Source organism: Doryrhamphus excisus, chromosome 2 (genome assembly GCF_030265055.1).
Source record: "Doryrhamphus excisus isolate RoL2022-K1 chromosome 2, RoL_Dexc_1.0, whole genome shotgun sequence".
NCBI classification, from domain to species: Eukaryota; Metazoa; Chordata; class Actinopteri; order Syngnathiformes; family Syngnathidae; genus Doryrhamphus; species Doryrhamphus excisus.
Window position 1 is genome coordinate 26,266,506 of NC_080467.1, and position 22,885 is coordinate 26,289,390.

The 22,885-nt window shown below is 41.6% G+C and overlaps 1 protein-coding gene across 5 annotated transcripts in view; it reads right to left on the reverse strand.

Annotated features, from left to right (window-relative positions):
- The window catches only part of si:dkey-237h12.3 (teneurin-3), a 210,151-nt gene that overhangs the window by 147,492 nt on the left and 39,774 nt on the right, over positions 1-22,885 (reverse strand). Inside the window, exon 1 of one of the 5 annotated variants that reach the window (XM_058058100.1) lies at positions 10,477-11,483. The exons of the other annotated variants lie outside the window; for them this stretch is intronic. The gene's annotated coding sequence lies outside the window, so the exon portion shown is untranslated. Of the gene's footprint in view, positions 1-10,476; positions 11,484-22,885 lie in introns of those variants that run through there. 5 annotated transcript variants of the gene reach the window in all.

The window sequence follows — 22,885 nt, forward strand, 5'->3', positions numbered from 1 at the left end:
TGCGCTAACTGCAAAAGGCACCTTTGGGCGAGCCGTGATGGATGATAAGGAGACAAAAAAAAAAAACGACAGAGCATCTATGAAAGGCGCTCTTAATTACTCGGAATGCTTGCCCTCTTCCACGGTTCCTTCATGTGAAACCAGACCGAAGCTGATGATGAGAACTATCTGACTAAGTGGCCTTTTATTGAGGGATAAAACAGCTCCTCTTTCCCATCCCATTGCCCCCGATTATGGACAAAGTGAAGGTGGTGGGATGGAGTGGCCAAGGATTTCTGAAATGGACCGTGGTGTGCACCAATGATGCCAACATTAGCTGGATGCTGGATTGCCATCATTGCCCCAGAGTCAAGCGCCGCAATGGGTGCCGCTAAAGAGCCCGTGAGAGATGATGCTGCTGAGCACAAATGACAAATAAAGGACAATAACGCTGCTTCATACATGATAGCATCACGAGATACGAGGGGTCTAGAGGTACAGAACTGTGGCTTTAGTAGTACAGGTAAACCTTTCCATTTTCACAGGAAATGACCATATTTTGCCCTTTTTGCTTAGCATGTTTCTATTTTAATACTTTCCTGTAAAGATCCTGTTTAACTTTCAAAAAAAAAAAATCAGGCAATGGAGGCAATCCCCAATACCCACACAGGCAACATCGCCATGATACATCCTTTAGCCCGGGAGAGTCCACAGTACCAACTGGGGGTCATTTGTGGTCCACAGCAAAACTTTTAATTTCAACATGAAAACTCGAAAAAAAATATATTAAAAAGTATATAAAATCTGCAGCAATTTTACAGCAATAAAATCCCCATATTAAAAAAAATAATAATGTTGTAATTAGTATTTGAATAGCAGTGTTGTAATACTGTAATTAGATATCACACTAATTTATTTTTTTTTACTTTATGGTACTTTAATGAGTTTTTGTTTTAATGACCCTTCAGGACCTTAAAAAAATATTTAATATATTTTTTAGAATGATAAAAATATGCATATAATTGACTTATAATTTATATGTATATAATTTAAATGTATATTTATAGAATATATACATTTGTAACAATTTTGAAAACCTGTTTATGACCTGGGCTGCACAGTGATCGAGCACGTGGTTAGCCTCACAGCTAGGAGACCCGAGTTCAATTCCACCATCTCCCTGTGTGGAGTTTGCATGTTCTCCCCGTGCATGCGTGGGTTTTCTCTGGGTACTCCGGTTTCCTCCCACATTCCAAAAACATGCTAGGTTAATTGGCGACTCCAAATTGTCCATAGGTATGAATGTGAGTGTGAATGGTTGTTTGTCTATATGTGCCCTGTGATTGGCTGGCCACCAGTCCAGGGTGGTAAGACAGCTGGGATAGGCTCCAGCATGCCAGCGACCCTCGTGAGGATAAGCGGCAGAAAATGAATGAATGAATGTTTATGACCTTCTAAATACAGTTTTATACTTTAAACATGAAATAGCACCCCTACAGTCGCCTTACCTTTACACATGCATTACCCAATATCAATATAATAGAAAAACATTTGAGTTGTATTCTGCTGCTGGGGAGCTGAGTGGGGAACAGGAAGTGATTCCGGGGTTAAGTTACATAATTTTGGAAGTAAAACAGCATCCAGTAGAGCTCCCACTTTGAATTCCACACCTTCATACTGCAGATACCACCTCCTGTATATATAATGCCTGGATTTTGTAATTGCTATTCATGCATAATTCACTGCCAAATGAACTAAAGCACATTTAATAAAGCATTTAATCAAGTTATCTGCCATGATAATTGCTCTATCTCTTCGAAATCTGCCTTAAAATGATCCATTTCTCGGTGATATAATGGCCTTATTTGCATAAAAGCGAATACTATCATACATTCAGCTTTTTGGTGACCTTTATGAAGAAAAACACAAGGGTCAAAATATTTGAAATAGTATGACGCGGTGAAGCTCGGACCATGTTATTCTTATTATATATGCTTTTAATTACTCTTTGAAGACTGGCTGCCTTTTTTAATAACTAATTTATATGTAAATATTATATCTTTGTGAGAAAGTGTTGTATCTGGAGGGGAAAGACCGGCCTGATGATCCATGAAGATCCATCTCTTTACCATGTGAAGTGACCCGCATGAGGCACAGACCCAACACACAAATAGAAAGACACACACCTGGCAGCAGCACGACTTGGTGGCTGATATTTACAGGTCACGCGGACCTGCGGGTCCAGTGGTTTGGTTTAAAAAAAAAAAAAACCTTGGTTAAAGGTTAAATCCAGAAACTGTGGACTCCTATTTTCTATCTCCACAGTGCAGCGGGTTAGAAAAGTATCGACCAACACATGTGGACATTTATTCTTTTCTCCAACCTAGAAAAACAAACTGGAAGGCAAGTAACGCCTCAGTAGTCGTAAACCATCTTTTCCTCGGGGCTGTTCCATCTTTGAATGTGATTAATCAGTTCCAAAGGTGGAATTTTCACAGAAAAAAAACTATTTAAAAATAATTAATTGTCATGCATGGACAAAAAATGGGACATCAGTAATTCTTAATGGTAAAATTTATATTAAGCCACCCTTGTTGCTTGAATTTTATAGGAATGCTGCACATAAATAAACAGCACAAATCAAACCAGGGGCTTGACTCTATTTTTTTAAATATTTACAGTAATCCCTTGCCACTTTGTGCTTCAAATTTTGCAGCTTCACGATATCAATTAAAAAAAAAAAATACATTTAATCATAAATCATGCGATTTAATGGTTAAATACAGCCGATTATTAGTCAAAAAGTGCAGAAAATGCAGAAAAATACAAATATAAGGCATTCAGAAGATGTTGTAATTCTATGTTACCGTAGTGTTTAAGGATCACCGGAACAACAGGCCTTTATTGCAGGTTTGAATGATCGCACAACAAGTAAAATAATCCCAATTGCCGGCTACTATTACTGACTATAATGGTGAGACTAAATAAATATTACACATTTTCTATAACTCGTATTTATTATTGTAGTATTTGTTTCCACAAGTCTGGATACACGGATTGTGATACATAGAAGACTTCTCACTGCTTCGGTGGTATTAAATTCCCCCATGCATATCCTGTTAATTCTATTTCTGACAACACTGTTAAAAAATTGAGTATATTTCACATTTTTAAGAGTTGCCTTCATCACTTTAGTTATCTATTATAACAATAAATCAGACTATAATTACTTTTTACTACAAGACAATTGAGGCTTTCAGGTGCTGATATTTCTTCTACTATATGTGATTTGATTTGACTGAGCTGTAATTGAAAAAAAAATAGGTTGAGTGTTCCTGGATGGCATGACTCAGTGGGTAATTTCACACTCACATGCACTCCAAAAAAGCCTTATTAAAGTTATCTTAGCGGATGTAGATATGAAGGTAATGTGTGTTGGAGGATGAGTATGTCGTTTCCTCGCGTTGTCTTCGTCTGAATTCATGATTAAATCAAATTTTTGTTAGTTAGACATCAGTAATGAAGGCAAAAATGTACGTGGAATGGTGGTGGGGATCTACATGACGCCATCGTCCAATCTGCATAATTTTCCATACCACTTGCATGTACTGTAAATTCTGATGTATAATCCACACCCACTAAATTTAGAGGAAAAAAGACATTTATATACGTATGCATAAGCCACACCAAACTATAAGCCACACATCATGAGGACCAAGTCTGTGAGGACCACATAGCTATTTGAAAGAAACCAATCATCAGCTATGAAAAGGGGGAGGCTGACGTCATTGCAGCGCCACGTCAGGCACCTGCTCAGGTGCAATGCTACATGGGAAAACTTTATAAAGTCTTTTTTCTTCATTTTAAACTCTTATTGGTACACATTCCTACGCTCACCTATGGACATGAGCTTTGGGTAGCGATTGAAAGGACAACGGCCGAAATGAGTTTTCTCCATAGGGCAGCTAGGCTCTCCTTTAGAAATAAGATGAGAGGAACTGTCCTCTGGGAGAAACTCGGAGTACAACCGCTGCTCCTTTACATTGAGGAGGTGCCAGAGGAGGTGGCTTGGGTATCTCGTCAGAATGCCTCCCAAACGACACCCCGGGGAGGTGTTTAGGGCACGTCTGACTGGGAGAAGGCCTCGGGGAAAATGCAGGACACTTGGACAGACTATGTCTCTCAACTGGCCTGGGAATGCCTCGGGATTTGCCGGGAGGAGCTGGACGAGGTTTGGGATTCGCTGCTTAGGCTGCTGCCCCCGTGACCTAATCTCGGATAAGGGGTAGAAAATGGACAGTACATGTTTGCATATTTCTCAGGCATATCTTTTGACTGTTAGGTTGCTGTCTGATGAATTTAGTGTCCAGTGTAAGATGATACTGAGTCAGACTTTTATTTTTATAGTGTTATATAGTTGTGAGGGCACTGATAGCTCATGATTGGCTCCTAGTATTTAACAGTTAGCAGTAGTTCTGAAGTAATGAAGATGTCACAAGATTCACAAGATGGAGGGTATATGGAGGGAAGTACTTACAAAATATATTGAAAATTTAAGCCTGCAACACTAATCCATGCTTTATTGTCAGATACTCCAAAAAGACCAAAAAAAATTACTTGATGTGTTGCTATTTTAAAAAAGTGTATCTGGAGGGGTCTAAATATAAAGTATAATGAGAAAAGGGAACTAAGTTGGCAACCCTGATCCATGCTTTCGTGTCGGAGTCTCCAAAAAGAACATCAGGCTTTCATTGACACACTGAGTGTGATTTTAATGCGGTTTCTTCATTCCAAAGACTAATTAACAACACGAGCATAGAGCTCCCCACTAAGCCATCATCCTTCCCCTTGTCTCTGGTGCAACGTGATTAAAAGAAAAAAGAAACATGCTTATCTGCATCATGTGTCATCATCTTTGCCTCCGGTGTTTTTTTTTTTTTTTTTTGCCATGTCGCTCCCGAGCTTCATGTTTAGCATAAAGTGATGTTTGCCGCCGCTCGCTTTGGAGCCTTTATGACTTGTGATGTTTTTTTCATGAGTGGAACAGAACGCAGCGGCCCAACCAAACAGATGCCCTCCATACCCAGACAGCGCAAAAGTTCAACCCCCAGTGATGTTAAATATGGACCCAAACAAGTCGATACTGCATCATTGTGTGTGTTTTAAAGTGGCCACACTGACTCAAACTAGTCCGGATTTGCTAAAGATGCCAGTCCTCGAATAATCTGGGGTACCTTACCTCGGTGATTACTTGATTCACCCTCCTGCACTTTCCCTCCGATCAAAGCTGAATGTGTTGCTGCTCTCTAATTCTTATTAATGTGCCGCATGGATAGTCTCTTTGATAACAGCATGCCCGGATTACACTCCAAAATAAATAGCTTGGATAACTCTGCTAGCGTCTTTCTCATCGTGCCCCGTTTTCACGAAATAACTAAGTCAAACTGTGCCAAATACACGCCACTGAACATCACAGAGACACTCATATTCTGCATATTAATACACTTTAACTGTCTCACCGTTTCTTGATCATCTTGCAAGATTTACTGATGGCTTTCGTCATTATGGGGTTGCAAAAAAATGAGTTCATCTCAAGTGCCACACTCCCGGTTAGGACACAGCTAGGAGACCCGGGTTTGATTCCCTGCTCGGACATCTCTGTGTGGAGTTTGCTTGTTCTCTCCGTGTGTGGGGGGGTTTTCTCCCGGTTTCCTCCCACATTCCAAAAACATGCTAGGTTATTTGGCGACTCCAAATTGTCCATAGGTATGAATGTGAGTGTGAATGGTTGTTTGTCCTTATTGTCTTGTGCCCTGTGATTGGCTGGCCACCAGTCCAGGGTGTGTCCCACCTCTCACCCAAAGACAGCTGGGATAGGCTCCAGCACCCCCGTGACCCTCGTGAGGAAAAGCGGTAGAAAATGAATGAATGAATGACTGAATGTTTATGACCTGGGCTGCACAGTGGTCGAGTGGTTAGCTTCACAGCTAGGAGACCCAAGTTCAATTCCACCATCTCTCTGTGTGGAGTTTGCATGTTCTCCCCGTGCATGCGTGGGTTTTCTCCGGGTATTCTGGTTTCCGAAGACAGCTGGGATAGGCTCCAGCAAATTGTCCATAGGTATGAATGTGAGTGTGAATGGTTGTTTGTCTATATGTGCCCTGTGATTGGCTGGCCACCAGTCCAGGGTGTACCCCACCTCTCGCCCAAAGACAGCTGGGATAGGCTCCAGCACCCCCCATGACACTCGTGAGGATAAGCGGTAGAAAATGAATGAATGAATGTATGAATGTGGGCAGCAGGCCTCACAGCTAGGCTCTTATTATTTCTACTGTTACTTAGGGTAACAGTGAGTATAGGGGTGTTAGTTCATGTCTGGAGGTCTCTAATAATGTAAAAAAAACATATTTAGAAGGTCATAAATAGGTTTTTAGGTTTTGACTAGGGACTTGTGTGGTTAGCGCGCAGCGCTTACAGCTCGGTTCAATTCCACCCTCGGCCATCTCTGTGTGGAGTTTGCATGTTCTCCCCGTGCATGCGTGGGTTTTTTCCGGGTACTCTGGTTTCCTCCCACATTCCAAAAACATGCTAGGTTAATTGGCGACACCAAAATGTCCATAGGTATGAATGTGAGTGTGAATGGTTGTTTGTCTATATGTGCCCTGTGATTGGCTGGCGACCAGTTCAGGGTGGTAAGACCGCTGAGATAGGCTCCAGCATGCCAGTGACCCTTGTGACCCTTTTACAGCTAAAATAAGACAATCCCAGGTGGACTATTACTGTTGTAGGTGTTTATTTACATAAATGAATAAATGACACGCTCACCTAGCCTCTCTTACATGACATTCTTACATTACTGTGATGTAGTAGTAATAAAATGAATCTTGGATAATGTTTGGTCTTTTCGTGATTGATGATTTCATCCTCGATATTGGGGAAGAGAAAAGGACACAAAAACCTGACGGGAATGTCATGGTTTTATTGAGTGGCTCTGATATGAACTGTAATTGTGTCCTGTGAAATGATTTGTAGGGGAAGTCATGATTGATGTGCTGTTTGCCAAATATGCTCACAATTTCTGCTAGACAGATAACACTGACCAAGTACAGGAACTTTGGATATCTAATAAGCTTCATTACGTTTCTTGTCCACCACCATTACGTGCCTTCATTAGCATGGGAAGCTAACAACACAAAGCGAAGCAATCATCGCGATTGCTATCAATGATGTATGTTTCAGTGAGTGCAAGGTTTTATTTGCCGCTATCTTCATGAACTTTATATATACAGCAGTAGTATAGTGTATTACTGTGAAATTGCGCTACTGTAATACCATTTGTTCTATTGCCTTCTGTCAAAAAATGCTGTGGAATATCTTTATCTACTTTGACCTTTTGTGGTCCTGAAGCCATGACAGGCGCCGACAGAAGCAACAGCTGCCTGCTGAAACTTTAGATAAGAAAATAAAGCATGCACAGGCAGCTTTGGTCCATTCCGGGCCTGTCTAAAGTATCGTGACATCCCATCAGCCCTCTTATGATGGCTCGAATCAGTTGCCGCGTTACAGTGTGATTGCAGCTGCGCTGAATGTCACCATGGACTTGGACGCATTCAGCAATGCATTGCCTCTTTCTCCCGGCACATGGACCTAATTTTTCAATGTAATTACAAGTGACACGTATAAAGATGGCTGGATCACAATATACCCACCTCCTCAGCAGCGTGCCCACCCCCTCATTCGCAGAGCTGCACGCTGCTGAAGAAAAGACCCAAGCAAAGCACAAAAACAGCTATACAACAAAATACCACAGTATATAACAAGACATGCCTGCACAGACTAATGAGATCCAATGCAAGGACTGCACCAAACTTCCTGGAAAAGGCTCATTTTGTATTGGTATTAACTTAACAATCTGCTTATTATTTGTTGTTGTCGTCTGCAGTGGTGTATAACTGGAAAAAAGAGCATGTTGATGCTGATATTCACATGTACTGTATATGTATATAAAATATGTATGGAGGATTCATTCCACACTTCTGCTCCACTGGCACAGGCCACCAGTCACCAAACACCAATTACTCTTTGTCTTTGTAGCCATTGGTGTGTTAAGCACTTCAATCCATCTCAGTCTGCCAAGGCCCGTGACGTCAGGACAAAATGATTCATCAAAGGTGGGACTCGTACCAAAAAGCAACACCTCGATCCAGTGGATGCCGTGTTAAATATAGGACATTTCATTTCTCCACCTTAAAAAGTCATTATAAACCAGGAATAGACTTAACACATCTGTTCCAGGACCATACAACCATAAAATACTGCAATAAACTAACTCATATTCTACATCATCAACACATAACTCCTACAAATGCCTCAATTATGTCATGAAGAGTCATACTTTAGCAGGAAAATAAGAGAAAAGAAGCCATATAATACAAAGTCAAAAGTTCTTCCTCGACAAACGTATGGAACCAATGATAAACTGGAAGAATCAATCCACAAAAATGATCAAAATCAGTATCTTTAGCAGCACAAACACACACTATATGCCCACCCTATGAATTAATATTCATACAAAACACAAACATACAAATGCTGCAACTTGCCATTTTAACACAATCCGCCCACATCTCTATATGACACCATTAAAGCACTTGGCCTATATACGCCTTATTATATTTTTTGTAGACAATGGTTAAGTGGTTTTATCATAAGCCTAAAAACTAACAAACATGGATACTCTGTAATAACAAACAGCCTTATTGGACAAACAAATGCGGGGGTACCAATTGGGTCAGCGCCAAATGATACAAAATGCCTTCAATTTTGTCATTCACTGAGAACATAGGGACATTTTTGTAATAGAACATTAGCCACGTTTACATGAGGTGTTTTTCCTCTTTCCGAATGACTTTTCCGAAAACAATGGTATACATGGAAAGGAATATTCCAATCTCCTGTCTACATGCGTTGCTATAATCAACCAGAATAGTCAATGGGGCATGCGCAGTAAAACGTAAACATCAACATCACGTGATACCATCTTCCCTGAGTTTTTCTTTCACTTTCACTTGTTGGAATAACTCCGTATTGCCAGTTTTTCGTCTTCCAGTCTTGAAATTTAGTTTGGATCAAAAACAAACTATCTGCAGCAGTCCAGTGCCAATTCCTCCATCTTTAAAATGGAAGAACGTCTCAAGCTGCGTGTTACGTCATATCTGAGCATGCACAGAAAATGTTACATTTGAGCGGGTACAAGATACCTCAATCGGATTGGGGAAAGGAATATTCCACCCCTGGGAATCCCATTATATGTTCATTCGGATTGACACTTTTCTCTCGGAATGAGGTGTATACAAAGGTTACATTCTTTCCGTTTGAGCAAATAAACCAAATGCAATTGGAATATTTGGGTCCATGTATACGTGGCTACTTAGGGTCCTTGGTTTGTGCTAAAATACTTGATTCTCAGGCAAACCACATAAGTAAATGCACACACGACCAAAGGTAACTAGAATGGCCCCCCAATGCAAAATCCATGCAATAAAAATGCCATTTAAAGACAACCCACCCCAAAATACAGAAGATTTTCATTTACTTGGCTTCTTTATCATTTGGTTGTGTAGATTTACCGTATAATACTTACTGTCTTATTCTAGCCTATGCCTATGTTTACATCAGAGGATGTGGATTCTTTGTCATTTTGTTGGGTAGATTTATTGTACCCTGCTTAGTGGCAAACTCTTGGATGAAAGGTAATCAGAAAAAATACCAAAACCAGTTAATTAGTTATGAGTACAAAGAAATAACAACAACATTTTTGATGACAATATAAAGTATGGCGCTCCGGCCGAAGAAATAACAACCCATTCACTTCAGTTTTGTCATTCGTGGAGAAATTTAGCAAAAATGTACGACCCTTGATTCATGCTCCAATAACAATAGTTTATATAGTTTGGTATCAGTTGGATAGATTTGGCATATATTGCTTACTCACAAACTCTAATTTTCAATATTTAACTGAGGTGATTTTCCAGAAATCTGCCAGAAAATGATCGTCAATGACCAAAAAGCACCAACAAATACATGACCTTCTTGTTGGAGGTAACTCGTCTGGCAATGAGTGCAGCTCAGACATCCACCAGGGCCAAAACAAATTGGGTCAGCATCAAATTGCACACTATATATATACATATATATAATAACAGTATATTAATTCAGTGAGAAATCACGCTGCATGTCAGTAAAAAAGACATTTTAAATCCTTGTCTGATTCCACTATGAAATGTAATAGAGAGCAGCCCTTCACAATAAGAGCATCCACATGGGGGGACAGAACGGGACACAATGCAGTCTGCCAGATAAGGCCCATTGCTGTAAGACAGAAGGATGCTACTTGCACACACCTGGTGATGCATACATCATGTGGTACCACAGACCGGTGTAAATACAAAGAGGGCGGACATGCTGATCATCGCTAACAAAGGGCTGACTTGTTACCTCAGACAACGTGTGTGCAGATTCCCTCACTGAGGCTTAAAGCTCCACTTGTTAGGCGGCGGTACTGCTCTGCATCAGTCCCGATCCTCTTTTCTACCTCCTCCCTCCTCCTCTCTTGTTCCTACCGCCGCTGAAGCCGCACAGCCCCTCTCCGGCCCCAAACGCAACAGCACATGGACGCCGCTCAAGCGATGTCAGCGGGGTTAAAAGCCGGCAGAGCGGAAAGTCACACCAAGCGGCAATGTAGTTACCGGCCACCGCTGCCTGCCGCACTCTCCGGTAGCCTCCTCCTCTTCCTCTCTCTCTCTCTCTCTCTCTCTCTTAAGTCAACCTATCTCATGGGCTACCCCCCTCCCCTACCACCATCATCATCACCAACACCCCTCCTCCTCTTCTTCTTCCTCCTTGAGCGAGATGGTAGACGGGAGTGTTTTGCACCACTCTATCATGGATCCCGTTTCCCTGGCTGTCTGGCTGGGAGCAGCGGACACACGTGATAGGCTGGGACGCTTCGTCTGTGTGCTTGCCACGCTTAAGAAGTGGCGGGAAAGAATCAGGAAGGGGAGGGGGGGTGGAGACCGCCAAACGCACATTACTGCATGCATAAAAGCTTAATGGCATCTCTTGAGCGAAGGGTGTCCCTGATGTCAATGTCGTTTTTAAATCAAAACTCAAGATTATTTATTCTTTTGGACTAAATTCTACTGTCAGGATGGAGTACTGACAAGCTCCCTTGAACATCTCATTAAGTTTTGGATTCATTTCATGCATAATACTTAAATACAACCCAAGCTCATTCTGCACTGTGCTGCCAGTCAAATATGACATTTTTCCAGCATTTTTCTGGCACTTTTCTGTTATATTTCCCAATTTTTGAAGTCCACCCAGCAATTTTTTGGTTTCAAAAAGTAGTAACAGAGCCGTTTGCGTGCAAGGGTTTTCAGAAATGTGTGTAGAAATTGTTCTTATATTCATATTCTGATATTTTAAGTGTTCATTTATCATGAATTCTATAATGAACAATTAAAATATCTTGCTATTTTATGACAAAACTAAATATAAATATAATAATGTGTAATATGCTTTATATGACGTACCATTATGTCACCTACTGTATTAATAATAATAATAATAAGTATTATTATTATTACTATATTATATTATAAAGAATTATTATTTTATATTATTATAAATAATAATAATAATAAGTATTATTATTATTATTATTATTTATAATAATATAAAATAATAATTCTTTATTATTATCATCATAATAATCATAGTAATAATAGAAGAAAAATAAATAAATAATAATAATTATAATAATAATAATAATTATTATTATTATTATAACAATAATAATTATAATAATTATTATAATAATTATTATAATAATTATTATAATAATTATTATAATGGTACTATTGAGTTTCTTCTGCAGTTTTCCCAACATGGAAAACCACATGGATCGAAAGGTCTCTGTCACACCCCCAATCTCCAGCCAGGAACTATGTGACGGCTTGGAAGTCTTTGCAATGGAGGACCGGCCCACTTCTCTGCATGTGTAATTCATATTGAGAGCCACAAATGAGTACATTGATGCTATTTTTAGATGGACGCATATTCACATTAGTCACTTGAGAACACCTGAGATGATGCTGATTCCTATTCTTCTGGGAATAATGAATGGCCTCATTAGAATTCCCGCATGGATGTTACTTAGAAAGGCTGTAGAATTAAAACTGGATGCAGTCCCATGGGCAACTTAATGCCTTTTTTTCTAAAACTAAACCATTTTCTACCGCTTATCCTCTCCACTGGGGAGTTGGAGCTTATCCCAGATGACTTTGGGCAAAAGTCAGACACCCTGGACTGGTCGCTAGTCAGTCGCAGAGCACCACAAAACGTCACTGAATCACTCGAAACTGTTCTGTTCAGGTTGTCTTTGAAGACATTTTGTTGCTCTTCCTAGCAGGCTTCATCAGTTCGTGCTGATGATGAAATAGGACAGCTTTAGTCTCGGGGGATGACGTACGATCCATGTATTTAGCTGCTCAGTACTCAGTACTGCTGAGTACTCGGTACTCAGATGCTGAATCAGCCTGGAACTCTGGAAGAAGACCAAAGACGCCGCATCTCAAGGATCCTACAGGCCGGTGGCTCTGACATCCCACTTCATGAAGGCCCTGGAGCGGCTGGTCCTTGCCCCACCTGCGCCCCCCGGTGAGCTCTTCCATGGACCCGCTGCAGTTTGTGTACCATCCTGGTATTGACGTGGACGACGGCATCATCTTCCTACCTTTTTTAACACCATAAGACCGGACATCCTGAGGGAAAAACTGGAACATTCAGGAGTCAACCTCAGATACTGAATTGTGGACTACCTCACCAACCAACCACGGTATGTGAGGACCTGAGACCATGTGTCAGAGCCATCACCTCAGATGCTGAATTGTGGACTACCTCACCAACCACCCACGGTGTGTGAGGACCTGAGACCGTGTGTCAGAGTCTGTTCTCTGCAGTGTAGGGACCTCCCAGGCCTCTTCACCCTCTACACTGTGGACATCTCCCAACTGTCACCCTCCTGGACTCATCACAGATAGGGAGGACCGGTCGTACGAGAACTTATTCAGGAGTTTGTGAACCACTGCCAGCGAAACCACCTCCTCATAAATGCCAGCAAGACCAAGGAACTGGTTGTTCCTTGGTCTTGCTGGTCCCCCCCCCCCCCCCCCCCCCCACACACACACCCCCATCACCACTCCAGCACAAAAACATCAGAGCAGACTGTATCTGCTCTGGAGGCTGAGGTGTTTGGGAGTGCAGGAGGCACTCCTGAAGATCTTTTATGACTCAGTGATAACCTCTGCCATCTTCTATGGTGTGGAGCTGACAGGAAAAGGCTGGACAAGCTTATTAAGAAGGCCGGCTCTGTCCTGGTATGTCCTCTGGAACAGGTGAAGAAGGTGGGCAAGCGGAGGATGACAACCAAGCTGTCCTCCATGATGAACAAAGTCCACCAACCCCCTCCAATACACAGGCATTGCACTAAGGAGCTCCATTAGTGATGGATGACACATCCAAAGTGTGTGAAGAAGGTCTTTCCTTCCTGCAGATGTAAGACTGTAAAAAAAAAGTCTGTACAATAACCGTGCAATAACCATGCAATAAACCTTGCAATGGTTGTGTGTCTATATGTGCCCTGTGATTGGCTGGCGACCAGTCCAGGATGTACCCCGTACCCCGCTTAAGTTAAGCATTTTCATGCACAACAATGGCAAAATCACTTAAAATGTGAATATGAGGACTTCAGACGACGCATTCAATGACTGTGATAATATGTAGTATTCTGCACTGATGTTACATTGATTTGTCTTATATGTCTTATTTTCTCTTATTATGTCTGCTATAGACTTCACAGCTAGGAGACAGCTAGGAGTTCAATCCGACCCTCGGCCATCTCTGTGTGGAGTTTCCTCCCACATTCCAAAAACATTCCAAATTGTCCATGGGTATGAATGTGAGTGTGAATGGTTGTTTGTCTATATGTGCCCTGTGATTGGCTGGCGACCAGTCCAGGATGTACCACGTACCCTGCTTAAGTTAAGCATTTTCAAGCATGAAAATGGCAAAATCACTTAAAATATGAATATGAGGACTTCAGATGACGCATTCAATGACTGTGATAACATGTAGTATTCTGCACTGATGTGACATTGATTTGTCTTATATGTCTTATTTTCTCTTATTATGTCTGCTATAGACCTCACAGCTAGGAGACTCGAGTTCAATCCGACCCTCGGCCATCTCTGTGTGGAGTTTCCTCCCACATTCCAAAAACATTCCAAATTATCCATAGGTATGAATGTGAGTGTGAATGGTTGTTTGTCTGTGTTTGGCTGGCGACCAGTCCGGTTCGATTCCATCCTCGGCCATGTCTGTGTGGAGTTTGCATGTTCTCCCCGCGCATGCGTGGCTTTTCTCCGGGTACTCCGGTTTCCTCCCACATTCCAAAAACATGCTAGGTTAATTGGCGACTCCAAATTGTCCATAGGTATGAATGTGAGTGTGAATGGTTGTTTGTCTATATGTGCCCTGTGATTGGCTGGCCACCAGTCCAGGGTGTACCACAACCTCTTGCCCAAAGACAGTTGGGATAGGCTCCAGCACCCCCGACGACCCTTGTGAGGATAAGCGGTAAAAAATGAATGAATATGCGTTCACCCATTCATAGTCCGAAATTTGATTGTTGAAGCAACAGTCATGTATGGTTTCCCACTTATGTGGTGCAAAACAACAATAGTTAAGATACAGTCAACTACTACACAGTCTCCAAAATGTTATCCATTCCCATTCACCATCCTAAAAAAAACAAAGACAGTAGCAGAGATGGACAGCGGGTCCCAAAGGGAACGCAGTGTCCAGTATAGATGTGTACAAAAGGCTGGGTTTAGAACACTGTAATTGGAATTGCAGGAGACAGCAGACCATCTAGAAAGGTAGCGGGCTTGGCATGGGTCTATACTGGGAATACATTACACCTTGGCCTTCACTGTCACCCGTCTTTGTTTATCCATCCACCGTCAAGAAAGGATTACAGCAATTCTCTCTTGGTTTCCAATCCACCTACAGTCAAGCAGCTAATTTTCACTGCAGCTGAATGAAGAAATGGTTGTTAGATAAAGGACATCTGAGATTTATGGATGTGCTTTCAACAGGTAGGAAAATATAAAAAATGGGCCAGGATCTCCTTCACATAATATGTTTACACTTGGAGCTAAAATAGGGAATCAGACTCGTTTAATCCAAAGATGTGTTGCTAAATGACGGCTATTTAGTGCAGCTTCAGTATGGACATTCCAAAGCTGTCAGTGGTCCTGATGATCTGGGGATGGGCAGGGTTCTCTTTAGCGCTCGGCCCATCTGGCCTTTAGAATATGGATTATGTGATGCCGCAACCAGGCGGTGGGCTCCGCGGGGGGTGCTGGGCAGGGTGCCCGGCTTCAACGGGCTCCCTGCTGAGACCCCTGGGTGAGAGGACGGCGAGAACCCCCCTCGGTTCTCAAGGGTAGCTCATTGAGAGCGCTTCTTCTCGCATCAGCAGCATGTGAAAGAGAACTGACGGTGAAAAGGCGGATTGATGAAGGGAGAGAGGGGGGGGCAACGGGGAAGAGAAGAAGAAGCTTGGTTGTGTCGGAACTGTGAACCCGTCAGTCACAGCGCCTGCTTTATCAGGAAAAAAAAGTCGGAATAGAAAATAGAACCGTGCTTTTTATGGATAGAAATTAAACGAAGGCAAGTATTAAGTATCCGAATGACAGCTCTGTGCCTCTGCGTTGCGACTACAGTTACCAAAGGTCCAAATGTCGAGCGCCAGCAGCAGCAAACACCGAGGTAAAAGCAGTGTGGCGAAATGGGGCAGGTGATTCGCCATCTCCTCCTGTGCCCTAAAGGCACAGCCAATCACTGCTGGGTAGAAGTGGCGCTCAGGTGGGCAAAGCGGGCCACGGGTCCGTGCGGGACCTTGCATTATTCACAGGCGCCGCTACGGCACTAAGACCTCCGCAGAGGGAAGGCCTAAGGTTCCATCAGTGCCGACTTGTTTGCAATCTATTATTGATGGCAACACTACACCCCATACTTTCCTCTGATTTACCGGATTCTATTATTGCTGCTGTGACAAAGGCTATTTCCAGTCAAATTCCGCCCCAAATGAGCAAAGGATTACCAGGTCGCGGCGCCACCGGCTGCGCCTGTAATTGCCGTCTTTCAAGGTAGGCTTTAATTACGCAAGCGATGCGCGGCGTCTCTGTGCTCACCAAAATGAAAGATGCGTTTGCACTCTTAATGGCAAAACCCGAAACCTTTGTGTGACTCATCAGTCATGTCAGAGGTAGGCCTCCATGCAAAATTAATTTCAGAGCGGAGACCCCCGGTTAGACCTAAGTGAAATAAATGAGCTATTGAATTACCACTTTATGATGCACTGAGAAAATGACAGAGCGTCAGCAGCTCTCCTGGAAGATTAAAACCCGCTAGAAAAAAACAAAGCTGTGTTTGTGTAGCTCATAAAGTGTCAGCTGTTTGTTTTGTTTTAGCAACAGCAGCAGGGTCACGGTGTTGAGTGAAATGGGTCAATTGGTATTAAACTGGAAATTTCAATTCCTTCCCAAAATGCGTGTGGATGCTGAGAGACGCTGCTGGTGAGCAGACGCTAAGACGCTAAGGCTGGATTAAAAACTGCATCCCTAAATTCCAATTTAGCGCCTAGATCCGCTCTATCTACATTTATTTTCTAGCCATATTTAACAGCCTGTGCCATTCGCTGTAGTTCTGAATCAGCGTGGGTGTTTTGCTTGCATATATCCAGGTTCGCATTGACATAATATAACCAGCCAGTCCGTTTATGTACATTCTACTTGTATTGGCAGATATCCAATTCATATCCAATTTTAACCACATTTGGCAGGATATTAGGTTTAGGATATTAAATTCTGTGTTTTTTAATCCAAATTAAGTCACATCGGAGGAAAAAAGATGGAATTGTGTCATTTGAACCATGTGGTGTAAATCCATACATCAGAGTATATCATAGCATTCCCTAGATACTATAAAACCCATGGGGGCTGTAAACATAACACAGGGATAACAAGAGGATGCCATGACATTGTTATGCTTTTCTGTCAGAAAAATATATGTAAGAAAATATCCAATACGTCGGAGTGCTGACGCTGAAAAACCTTCCAATGACTATTGAACGCAAATGTACAGTTGTAAAATATGGATGAAATTAAAAATATATACATTGCAAATTCCGAACGACAGGCCGCTACTTTTTCAACACACTTTGAACCCTGTGGCTTAGAGCATAATTGGGCTAATTTATAGCTTAAAGAGCTACAGTTGCTATGTTGCTTAGAGTGCCGTATCAGGAAGTGGACGCTGATGTCACATTTTAACGTTTTATGCAGTGATTGTGTTTTGATCTGACCAATCTTAGGTAAGTTTGAACAACAGTAGAATTACTCCTGCTTGGAGTCTAACCCAGCTGTTATCTGAGCTACCGAGTAACGCTGGAAACACCAGGTTTAGGTAGGATTGCAAGGTTTATAGTGTGTCTCTATGTGTGCAAAACATGTGTGCATCTATGTGTGCAAGCAAAACACCCACACACTTTGAACCCTGTGGCTTAAAGCATAATTGGGCTAATTTATATCTTGAAGAACTACAGTTGTCATGTTGCTTAGAGTGCCGAGTCAGGAAGTAGTAAATTTCTGAAGTGGACGTTGATGTCACATTTTAAAGTTTTCTGCAGTGATTGTGTTTTGATCTGACAAATCTTAAGTAAGTTTGAGCAACTATAGAATTACTACTGCTTGGAGTCTAACCCAGCTGTTATCTGAGCTAACGAGTAACGCTGGAAACACCAGGTTTAGGTAGGATTGCAAGGTTTATAGTGTGTCTATATGTGTGAATATTGCAAGTCACAGCGTGGCAATTTCTCAACAACATGAATTTTGAAATATCAATATCTGACAGATAAAGATTTTAGAACTGATTTTAACAAATATGCATCCCATAAAACAGTCTTATCACATAGACAAAACGTAAAAATAAAAAAAAAACGTAAAACATAAAACTTGGTTAGCTTTCGCACATCTCGTTAAAATTTGTGATAATTTTGCAAATAATTGGCTCTTTCATCTCCATGACTACGAAAGTATGTCATTTTTTGGGGGGGTGATGCACTCTGTCTTTGATCATGCCCACTGATAAGGAACTAATAAGCTGAGGAATGTAATAACTTCTTCCCAAACTTGCTGCATATTATGTGCTTTTAGTGACTTCAAAGAGCAATGCTGCTGCTATTTAGTGCAATAAAAACAAGCCAAAGAAAAATATTTAAAAATTGTTTCTGTTGATGCTGATCTCTCCGCAGCCACACAAATACGAGACGATCCTTTACGTACAATGCTGTTCCGCCATCCTTTATACTGCTGTGTGTTTTTAAAAAGCCACTCCTTTGAACTCCCGGCGAGTTGCTTTGCATTTCACGGCGGCATCTACATTATTACCATGCACACATCAAAGATTGGCCCTAAATCCCTCCAGGAAACACAATCAATCTGCTCAGTATGCGTGACTGGGACAGTGGGCCATCTCTCCCTTTGAGGGTGTCGGCGCGTTTGACCGATGTGCATTCGATCCCCCAGATTGTGGCTAATCATCATTACCGGCTGCAGAAACAATGACTTTCCTTCAGCCGGCTCAGCTTCGAGAAGGGCACAAGGGATCCGCCGCGTTTTCTTATGGTGGCTTAACACTCAAGTCTGGCTTTAAGGAATTAGGGGCGACTTGGACACAACAAAATGTGTGCTCTGATCATCCATCCAAGTCATCAACTGCAGGCTGCGCCGCACTGTAAATCTTCCTGATGGATTACAAGCAGCCCAAACATAAAACAAAAAAACCTGAAGAGAAAGATAAAACTTTGGGAATCTATGCATTTATCACCTTCGAATAAGTGATGACTGCTTCACATTCCTGGGGAATAATAACAAACAATAGGAGGGAAATGAGGACAGATGCATAAAAGAACCATCGTTGGGAATTCTCCAAAATGGACAGTGCATTATGAAAAATGTCTTCTTCCTTACAGTGCTTAAAGGTTAGGTCTCTATTACACCGAAAGCCAAATGTCAGCAGTATCCCCCGAACGAGTGGATTGGGATATTAATGGCGAGTCCGGGGAAACAGGCTTCCCCCCCTCGCCGAGTTCGGCCTCTTCCAGACACATTATTCATTGACTTGTCAGCCGCCACCTGCTGCAAGTAACATCTACAACCTAAATGATGAGGGGAGGATAACACGGCCCTCGCAGCTTTGCGGCCAGCGGCCGGGTAAATGTTGTTCGTGTAGTATAATGGAGAGTAAAAGTAGTGCCACTACATCACCGGCGCGGTCGGTGCTTGGGATGTATTAGCATAAAGTCCAATTTCCCAGCTAATGCTGTACTTTCAATGGGACTGGAGTGATGGGACAACCGAGCTGTAGTGCAATAAGAAGCCATTGTTCCTCGGGTTGTAGCAGTACACCTTAATCACAGTTCCGTATGTACGTATCTGGGCTTTTAGGTCATGGTTCGGTTCATGTTCAAATAACAATACAGTGGCTTGTGTGGCGTGTTGATTGTCGAGCCGCAGACCGGTCGCAGAGGTTGTTTGTCAAGTCAAACAAAATGTACCATCTTTGTGCATCAAAAATGAGATACTGTAGGACTATTTAGAATGGAAACTGAATACAGTATTACTACTTATGTACTGCAACATAGTGAAGCACCCTGCTCGATGGGAATAAAGCTTTGATTGCTATGATGTCAAAACCTCATACAGCTCTACAGTCTCTACAGGGGGCATATTTGCACGGCATCTGCGGACTGCAATGGCAATTTTTTTGGACGAACTGCAATTTCTAGTTAGCACGGTATCGCTCTTTGTTCATTTTCCATTTCCACCTTACCGCTAGAGGCAAAATAGAAAAGAAAAATAACACAATCATGGTGTAAAATGCCAATGAGATGGAATGTTTGATGGTTATGTGTGCTGAAGAGTGTCCGTGTTTGACTTTAAAATGAAGACCAAGCAATTTTTTTCACAACAATAGTGAAAAAGCAGCGAGGCCATTTAAGGGCATCCAATTACTGGAAGCTTCTCTGTGTCATCGTGACACAACAAGTTGGATTAAAAAAAAACAGCTAACAGCTAAATGATTGCAAACTTTATTGAGCAGAGAGTTCATTGTCTACCTTGGCAAATGTTTTTGTTGCTGGTGTGTCCTTTCTGATGTCTTTTAGTGTATTGATTAGATAATCTAGCTGACATAACGTCAAACTACATAGTCTTTTCTTTATGAAGTGAAGCCTTGCAGAGATTGAATATTTCTGAAAATGTCTCATTCAGCAGCTCAGTCGTGTGATGTGAGCGCCCTGAAGCCATAAATCACATGTCTGATCGCTTAACACCAAGATAAAACAACCGGATGAGCGAGACCTCACATCAAACTTTGATGGAGACCCGACATGCTGCTTAATAAGATTTGTAGACCTGAAAGGAAAATCCGAAATGATTAAAATGGTACTATAAAATTATATATAATATAAAAAATATATATAATAATTAATAATAAATAATAATATATAAAAATATATAATAATTAATAATAAATAATAATATATAAAAATAATATAAAATATAAAATGATTAAAATGTATTTTAATAATTTAAATTTGAATTTGTAGCTCATCTTGAAAGCAAACTATTCCACCGCTTTGACACGCAAAATTAGTAGGAAGTACTGCATTTCATCAACTCTGAAGCGTCCAAAGCTAGGCTACACTAACACAGTAAGCTATTGTTAGCATTAAGCATACTCCGATCAGGATTTTATGCTGCCAATTCCGGTAAGGTCATCCATAATTGAGATCGGTCACATGGATTAACTGTATGATGGGGCAACGAGCATCAAGGGGAACCGGATTAACATTCAGATTTTCGCAGGATTATTCCATTTTTAAAATTTCACTTCCTTTTTTTGATGATCGACCAATCCGTTGACCAAAAAAAATGGCTTCATAGCACAAGCAAAGAAGAACCCGGCAAACACCAACAAAAAAGAAGTGTCTGGGAGCGTTTGCGTTTATTCATTTCAAATTGCTTATGTCTTTGCTGTTAATGTTAGCTGTGTGCTAACACACTCCACCTTTATTAATGGTGCCATTTGGCCATTTTTTAAATGTAAATTTCCCATTCATTGCACCGACATCTCTCACATGGTTTAATATTTTCACTTCTCTCCGCTACTCACCTTGTCCTCCCAATTACAAGCTGATGCTGAACAAGCCTAAACTCAATGACAGTTAATCAATGACCACTTTAGGGGCTAACCATTGTTTTCCACACTGAACAACTCAAGCACAATAAGACCAACACATTAAAACTGATTTTTATAGTATATAGGCAATTTGCATACAGAAACTATAGATTAAGGCGATAAAAACTCACTAAATATGACTAAATATGTAGTCAATTGAATCAAATTTGAGATAATGGACAGTGTGTTGGTGAAATGAAATTCTGCACGAAAAATGAACGGTCTGTGCAGTGCAACATTTATGTGGGTTTTTTTTAAACAAAATGTCACTGTGGTAAAAAGTCACACTTGGAATCCGAAGACCAGAAGCTAGGCAGATAAATCTAACCAGCTGCTAGCTTTAGAATTTTAGGATTTGCGGCTGGCTTTGAAAGGCCAGAAATCGATGATCGATGGCGGCTTGATCAGAGCATCCCAAGTTTGCATGTGTGTTTAGTTTTTGTCATTTTGTCATGTTGTGTTGCCTCAACTTGTACAGAACGAAATGTCAGTGAATCTGTCCTTACTGGGTTGAAGTCTTTACTTTCGCTGTACTTTTTCTATTGTATCCTGCTTGGTCAAAATGAAAGCGTCCCAACAAGACTTGAGATACGAAGAATGTTTTCTTGGCTGTAGGTCCAGGTCCTTACAGGACGAGTCCAGCTGTCTGCCAATTAGTGATCCCTGCGCTTGACTAATGAGTAACCACCAACCACAACATTAACTTTCTCGCTTCTCTAACGAATGTAAGATGAACTTAGGGCGGCCAGCCAGCTTCTCTAGTATGAGCAAGATGTAAACCATTTCGGTGGTCCCAGGATGGGAATTTAGTTCTAAAAGAATGTTTTTTGGATGAAAATCAAACTGTGAAACTCCCACTTGTTCCAATCACCGTCCCTCCGAGTAATGAATTCACAGATTCAGATATCTACTGTCCTCAAGTGGAAACAGACTGGTCGATAAATTTAAGCGTCCAAAAAAGCGTCCAGAACATGGCCGTCACAGTCCGAGACCAATGTTACTGTTTCCATAGCAAGACATTTCTGGTTGCTTTAAACTAACAAACCAACACTCAATTACCGGATGCTGTTTTGGGGAATAATTGGATGTCCTTCTACTCTGAGGATGTCATGTTTGTTTGCTCTTACTGGGAAAGAAGCTCCACCTTCCAAAAGTGTTCTAAAAAAAGACAATAGATGGAAGCTGCTGTAACCTATTTTGCCAAATCGTCTGTCATCTAATGCGCCCCCTGTGCCCCTCCGTGGTCTAATCCCACCGCCGAGGCCGCTAAAAGGATACACGGGGCCTAATAAGATGAATGGGCTTTGACCCTGAAGCTGCTAAAAGCCAACCTGGCCAATTTATCTGAGTGACCTCTCCTCCTGGCAGACCTCTCACAGAAGCCTTTTGGGCAGGATCAATACCACTCGGGAAAAACAATCCTACGTAAATTGGGATACTATAGCTCAATCCCAGATTATGTGCTAGATAAGGTATG